The sequence below is a fragment of the Meriones unguiculatus genome, chromosome 7 (genome assembly GCF_030254825.1).
Source record: "Meriones unguiculatus strain TT.TT164.6M chromosome 7, Bangor_MerUng_6.1, whole genome shotgun sequence".
Classification (NCBI taxonomy): domain Eukaryota; kingdom Metazoa; phylum Chordata; class Mammalia; order Rodentia; family Muridae; genus Meriones; species Meriones unguiculatus.
The window spans coordinates 59,805,725-59,813,238 of NC_083355.1; the positions used below are offsets into that span (position 1 = coordinate 59,805,725).

Sequence of the window (7,514 nt, forward strand, 5' to 3'; positions counted from 1 at the left end):
TGTGCGCTGGTTGATAAGAGAAAACCATGTCAGGCTATTTAGTTCCTCCCAGGTATCTTAGAGCCTTCACCTTTGGCCATGTTTGTTGCAGCCTGTCCTTCCAGTCACGTCCGCCCCTTACTCTTCCCCGTGTGCTTTTTCCAGGCCCGTTTTCGTGATGAACACAGTAATAGTAGCCTTTCCTGTCCCCGGAGGGTCACTGAAGTCCCTTGTGGACACCCTGGCGCCCTGACCTAGCCGCGTCCCCCGCGGACCATCTGCACACAGCTGCCCACACCTCTAAGCAGCCCAGCGCTGCCCTCCAGCGTCGCCCGCTGCCTATTCAGCGGAACTCCACAGCTCCAGCGGCCTCCTCTTCGGCGTTCTAGAGCATCGACCTCACAGGAGGACAACGAGGCGGGCCAGGAGGAAAGATGGCTTCTCCGTTTCTGGCCTCTGCACTCCCGTGGCACACACAGACGCATCAGTCCCTAAACCAGGACGAGAGCATGGTTCCGAAATCGTCAGCCCGCTGGGGAGCCTTGAGTTGTAGGCCAGCCTGGATTGCTGAGGGACAGGACACCCTGTCTCAGATTCCCTCCCGAAAGCCGGTTGAAATGAGGCCGGAAAGGAGCAGGTGCTCCTCCGCTGTGGGTCGGTCACGTGGCAGCCACTCCGCCACACATGCAGTGAGTGGAGCGTGGCCACCCCGGGACTGCTGGAGCCAGTCCACCACGCTCCAGCCCTCCGAGGCGGCGCCTGTGTTCCCCGGGCTCTCGGGCTGCTGGACGTGAGCTCTAGGACCTCTTTGGCTCCCGCTTCTAGCGTCAGTTTTGCAAATCTAAGCCACGCTAGAGGCTGGATGCCAGCGGGGTCATTTGCGGGAGCGCAGAAGGTGACAGTCCAGTCAAACTACAGGGTTGGAACCTTGCATCAAATTCGGGTCCAGGAGGTACGTGTATCCTGGGAGTGAAAACGGATTGGGAACACTTATGGAGAGCGTCATCACCGACACAGAAAGGGAAACGACCCTTTACCCTTAGCTGCCTCGCAGTTAGGCTGCGCTTTCAGAGGACCCGGGTTCAAGTTTCACCTACACGGCAACTCACAACTGTCTGCAACCATTCTAGGGGATCTGATGCCCCGATGCCCTCTTCTGTCCTCCACTGAGCATGGCACACACGTGATACACAGACATACACGCAGGCAAAAACACATACATAAAACGAAACCAAATCTCTTAAATAGGATGAGGAGGAGGAGGATGTTTTGAGACACACTCTCACTGTGTAGTCCTGACTGTTCTGGAAACATCCCTCCCCCCCCCCCCCCCCTTCAGGCTGGCCCCAAACTCAAAGATCTCCCTGCCTTTGCCTCCCGAGTGCTGGGTTTAAAGGTATGGGCCATCATTATGGGCCCTGCTCCAGGGAGGAAGAGAGGGAGAGAGGGAGGGACAGACGGAGGAAAGGAAAGGGGAAGGAAAAGGAAAAGGAAAAGGAAAGGAAAGGAAAAAGTAGGGAAGGGAAGGGAAGGAAGGTTGGTTACGGTTTCCCGTGTGTGGATGCTTTGCCTGCATATATGTCTGTGCACCGCGTTCCGGAAGAGCCCACAGAGGACAGTGCTGGCTTCCCGTGCAGTGGAGGTTTTTGTGTCTTTGGAAACTCAGTTACGTTTTGTCAACAGGTATGGAATACAGGGTTGCTTCAGTTTGCTCACAGCTGTTAACGCTGGTTGTCTCGTCCTCTAGCAGGGGCGTGATCTGTGCCAGCTGCAGACAGTTTAATTCTGGGTACCCCCGCCCGAGAGGGCCCTCGGCGGCTGCCGCTCTTGCTGCTGCTGCTTCACCTTCACCCTGCCGCTGAGTTTGCTACTGCTGGACTGCTGGATATCCAGAGCATGAAGATTGGACTTGCCCCAGGGAACTGCATCCCTGAACAGCAGGAAGGAGGAAGGAGACATGTGCTGCCCCCTTCCCTCAACTTTCTTTCTTGCCTAGTGTTGGGGCGTTGGAAGGGATTAGGGTGGATAAGGCTTGGAAGGGAGGTCGAATTAAAATAAAGTAAAATTTAAAAAGTACGCAGCTGGATTGTAGAGCTGGCCCAGTGGTTACGAGCACTGTCTGATCTTCCAGAGGACCTGAGTTCAATTCCCGGCAAGCACACCATGGCTCACAACCACAATGTCGGGGGTCTAATGCCTTCGGGTCGTGCAGGTGTGCAGAAAAATAGGGCACTCATATACCTAATAAACAAACATAAAAAGTGTGCGCCTACGATTGTGAGCTGGGGGGAGTGAGTGTGGGAACTGAGCCCGGTTTCCCTGGCTGCGCTCAACCCCTGAGCCATCCTTCCAGCCTAAGAATACTTTTAAAAGTTGAGTTCAGCTCCAGAGTTACTTATTCTGGGACGCTGAAGTTTCAAGTCTTGCGTGGAGAGCCACAGTCCAGTTCTCCTGACACGCTGGCTTCAGGGCGGAAGCACAGGTCCAGTGTTTTTTGGTTTTTCACTTTGGGGGCAAGAAATTCAAGAGCGCCGAGGTAAGGGTCCGCAAGTCTGGCGGTTTCCGCGCGGTGCCTCGGTTTAGAGGCACTGGCTGGGCCTCGGCGCTCAGGCCTGGGAAATCCGCCGCGGGTCAGGAGCCTGGTCCCGGGCGTTTTGATCTTAATTATTTAATGCGTCGGTGCTGAGGCTCGATCTCGCATGGGCGCATGTTGTCCTCTCTCACCAAGCGACACGTGAGTCCCTCCCCGAGTCGTAGCTTTGTCGTTATTCTGACAAGGATGTTCGTCTCACTGTGTACGTAGAATCCAGAGAGCCCGCCACGCGCTCAGCCCTCGAGTCTCCGTGTTTGGTTTCCGTTTTCGTTTTGTTTGAGACAGGATTTCACTGTGTAGCCCTGGCTGGCCTGGAAGTAGATACGTAGACCAGGCTAGGCTAGACCTCCCCGTGATCCGGCACCGCCTGAGCGCCGCTGGGACTGAGGCTGGCCAGCTTTCTATCCACTTGCTCCAAGTCAGTGTCCTGTCTGAGGAGGGAACGTCCTTGGAGAAACCGCCTCCCAAAAGATCGGGCCGTGGGCCAACCAGCAGGAAGAAGGGCGCTTTCATCAGCGGTGAACGAGGAAGAGAGGGTCAGTGCATGGTGGGCGGTGCTGTCCCCGGCCTGGGGTCCTGGGTGCCGTGAGAAAGCGTGGCATGCACGGAAGACCTGCTCGAGTGTGTGAGCCGCAGGAGTGGACGCTGGCGCCCGGGCAGGGCCAGCAGTGGGGGCCCACCCAGATGCCGTGGGCGCTCCAGGCCCGCCTAGCGGCTGGGAGTCTGTCTTCGGCCGTGGGCGGGGCTATGCAGATGACGCCCCGCGCGGAGACTGCCGGTCCCGCGGATCCCGAGGGCGGCGTCGCGCGTGGCGATCGTGGGCGTGAGGCGCGCGTGTGTCGGGCGCGGGGCGAGCGAGGCGGGCGCGTGTGGAGGGGCGCGGGCGGGGCGGCGGCCCCGGGTGTGGGCGTTAGTTGAAAGGGAGCGGCGGTCGGGGGAGGGCGGTCGGGGCGGGCGTGGAACTCATACTTACCTGGCAGGGGAGATACCATGATCACGAAGGTGGTTTTCCCAGGGCGAGGCTTATCCATTGCACTCCGGATGTGCTGACCCCTGCGATTTCCCCAAATGCGGGAAACTCGACTGCATAATTTGTGGTAGTGGGGGACTGCGTTCGCGCTCTCCCCTGGTCTCGCGGTTCAAATAAAAGCTTTCAGTTATCTCTGCTCTTCTTAGGCTCTGCCCTCAGCAGTTTGCCTCCTCTGCAAAGGAGGTGCGTAGCGGCCTCGTGTTGCTAATCACTGTTAGGTGCGGGAAGAGCCCCCACCCCATTGTCTCCTCTACAGCTTCTGCCCTGTTCTTCTTTCCATGTGGAAGCATAAGCCATCTCTCCCCACCCTGCTATTGGTCATGGTGTTTCCGTCTGAAACATTGAGAAACTGAGCATCCATCAATACCCCTGTGTACCACCTGCCTGGAACCGAGCATCCATCAATGTTTCTGTGTACTAATCTTCCTGGAACCGAGATGCAGAGGACTTAGTGCCGACACCACATGGGGTTGGGAATCAAACCACGGTCCCAGCGCTTTTAACGGTCCAGCGCCCCTCCTCTACTAGATTTCGTGTCTGTCTGGTCTGGTTGGTGTTTTGGTTGGTTTGCTTTGGTTGGCTGGCCAGGAAAGGAGTTCTGTAGAATGGGAGTCTCAGGCAGGGTTTCTATTGCTGTAACAAAACAGCCAGCAACTTGGGGAGAGGAGGGTTTGTTCGGCTTGTGCTTCCACACTGGAGGAGCTCAAGCTCAAGCGGGGCGGGGACCTGGAGGCTGCAGAGGAGTGCTGCGTAGAGGTTGCTCCTCGGTTCTGAAATAAACCCGTTCCTCCTCAGGTTGCTTTTGGTCAAGGAGTTCCTGGGTGGGTGGGTTTGGTTTGGCTGTCCCGGAACACATTCTGTAGACCAGGCCGGCCGTAAACTCAGAGATCTGCCAGGCTCTGCTTCCTGAGAGCACAACTTAAGTGAGTATACCACCGTTGTCGTTGTTAATACTTTATTTAATTTTACTTTATGTGTATTAGTGTGAAGGTGTCAGATTCCTTGGAATTGGGGATTGGCGTTACAGACAGTGGTGAGCTGCCATGTGGGTGCTGGGAATTGAACCTGGATCCTTTGGAAGGGCAGACGGTGCTCTTGTCCACTGAGCCATCTCTCCAGCCCTGCCCATGGAGCAACAGAAACCCTAACTCATACTGAGGGACCACCTGGGAATGAGAAACAACTGTGATGCTTTGAATTGAAGCCAGGTGCAGAGAGCTCTTGAAGGGCGGGGTGAACTGTTGTGAGAAGCAACCAGCTGTAAACTATAGAGCAAAAGTGACCTGATTTTCAGGGATAAAAAGCTTTTGGAGGGGCGACCCTATCACGATAGCAATAAAACCTCTTGCTTTTGCATCGAGCTGTGGTCTGTGAGAGTTCCTGGGAAGGGCGGGATCCTGAGCAGTGAGACTCCAGGTCTTACATTTTTGGTGCGTTTGGCCGAGAAACAGTGTGCCCGGGAAACAGTGTGCCCCTTCCCAACCCTCATCAGACTGGGCTCGGAGGTCGAGCTCGGAACTAGTCTGATTTCTGGTATACCACTCTGAATCTGGGAACTGGAGGATGCTCCAGATTCCATCTGTAGGAGTGGGCTGCCGGGAGGCGGCAGCCTCTCCATCTGGGGAGGCCAGGTCCGTGATGGTCCTCCTCCCATCTGCTTCTCATCGGAGATGGCTGCCGTGAGGCAGCCTCTCAATCAGAATTCTGTGGTACCACCGGTAAGGGCGTCCTCATCTGAATTGCCTGTGGTGTTCTCTTTGTCTCTATCGTTGCTTCTTTGGCTTTTCTGACGGGCTACTTTATTAGGGGACAGACTGTGACTTCTTTTTGACCTTCCTCCCACTAATCCCCCAGCAGGTCTGCAGCAGGGTGCCGCCAGTCCCTGGGCACCACTGCAGTAGCCACCAGATTCCGAAAGTGAAAGTGATCCATGGGCGGGAACGTGGAGTCGCCGAGCAGCTCAGGCAGACTCCACGGCCCTTCCTTTGCGGGCCTATGGGCTCCCTGATGACGATGGAAATTAATAAGTGGAAAGCCCATAACCCCCTTTTCGGAAAATCCTCAAGCTCTAACTGATTTGTCTGAATCTGTCCTATTCTCACACCAGCCCACTTGGGATGATTGCCAGCAACTCTTGCAGCCCCTCCTGACTACCGAGAAATGGGGACAGGTTCTCCTTGAGGCAAGGAAGAATGTGCCAGGGATGGAGGGAGGCATTCCGTCCTCCCTAATGAGATTGATGATGGCTTTTCCCTCACCTGCCCCAACTGGGATTACAACACACCTGGAGGTAGGGAGCACCATTAGAGTCTACTGCCAGACTCTAATGGTGGGTCTCTGTGGGGCCACTCGAAAGCCCACCAATTTGACGAAAGTAAGATGGTTCAGGGGTCGGATGAATCCCCGAAGCCTTTCTTGAACGGGTGATGGAGGCTTACTCCCGGTTTACGCCCTATGACCCTACCTCATATGAGCATAAGGCAATGGTGACTATAACCTTCATAGACCAGTCAGCCAGAGAGATATTCGTAGAAAACTCCAGAAAACAGAGGGTTTACAGGACAAGCCGTTGAAGGATTTAGTGCAGGTAGCAAAAAAGGTTTTCTACAGCCGGGAGACAGAAGAAGAGAAAGAGGAAAGAAAGCAGAAAGAGCAGGAAGCGAGAGAAAGAGAAAGGGATAAGAGGCAAGACAGAAAGTTGACTAAGATCCTGGCCACCATAGTGCAGGAGAATCGTAATGATAGGGAGAGAGTTCCTGGCAATCGGAGGGGCCCTCTGTCTCAGGATCAGTGTGCCTATTGCAAGGAGAAAGGACACTGGATCAAGGATTGTCCAAAAGGAAGAAAAGGCCGGTCTACCACTTGGTGGACACTGGCGCCCAGCATTCTGTTCTGTTACAAGACTTAGGAGCTAAAAGAGAAAAAAATCGTGGGTCCAAGGAACCACTGGATGTAAACAGTATTCATGGACTACCCGAAGAACGGTGGACCTACGAGTGGGCCGGGTATCCCACTCATTCTTAGTTGTCCCCACATGCTCGTACCCACTGTTAGGGTGAAATATCCTAAGATAGGGGCCCATATCATTTTAGACCAGATGGCCCACAAGTGACAGACAATAAAGGAAATCCCATTCAGGTGCTGACAATTCAGCTGGAAGATGAATACTGCCTGTTTGAAAAGATGGTAAGTCCGGAAAAGGACATTGACTGGTGGCTAGAGAGACATCCCAGGGCACGGGCTGAAACGGCTGGCCTAGGAAAAGCAGAGAGACAGCCCCCAGTTCAGATAGAGTGAAGCCGCAGGCTACCCCGATCTCGGTGCGGCAATATCCAATGTCTAAGGACGCCCATGATGGGATCCGCCCTCACATACAGCGGCTCCTTGACCTAGGGGTTCTCAGAAGGTGCCAATCCGCCTCGAATACTCCATTGCTGCCGGTTCAGAAGCCTGGGAGCAACGACTATCAAGACCCGTACGGGACTTGAGGGAAGTTAACAAACAGGTCACAGACTTACATCCTACCATGCCAACCCATATAACCTGTTGAGTTCCCTTCCCCCTGACAGGGTTTGGTATACAGTCCTGGACCTTAAGGATGCATTCTTTTGTCTTCAAGTAAGCCCTACTGCTACACCCACACCAGTGTCGCCATAGTAGCATAAGCTACAGGGCGGGGGATATGATTTCCCCGGAAATAAGCCCCCTGGAAGGTCCCTGGCAAACTCATCCCACTTGGAAAAGAGTCCTGTTCTGAGATTTCTACGCTTCTTCAGTTGTGGCTCTGGGGCTGGAATAATGAATTATTTGATCTTTCTCTGTGACTCCTAAAACAGCACAGCTAACTTTATAAAGAAATTTATTATTAGTAGATTGTTAAAGGCTCTAATAAAAATAATAAGTTTAAAAAAG

General features: G+C 54.3%; 1 non-coding gene across 1 annotated transcript; it reads left to right on the plus strand.

Moving 5' to 3' along the window:
* Positions 1-3,537: 3,537 nt before the first annotated feature.
* LOC132655562 (U1 spliceosomal RNA) lies at positions 3,538-3,701 on the plus strand. The gene has a single exon (XR_009593356.1). It is a non-coding gene; the product is annotated as a U1 spliceosomal RNA (small nuclear RNA).
* Positions 3,702-7,514: the final 3,813 nt, after the last annotated feature.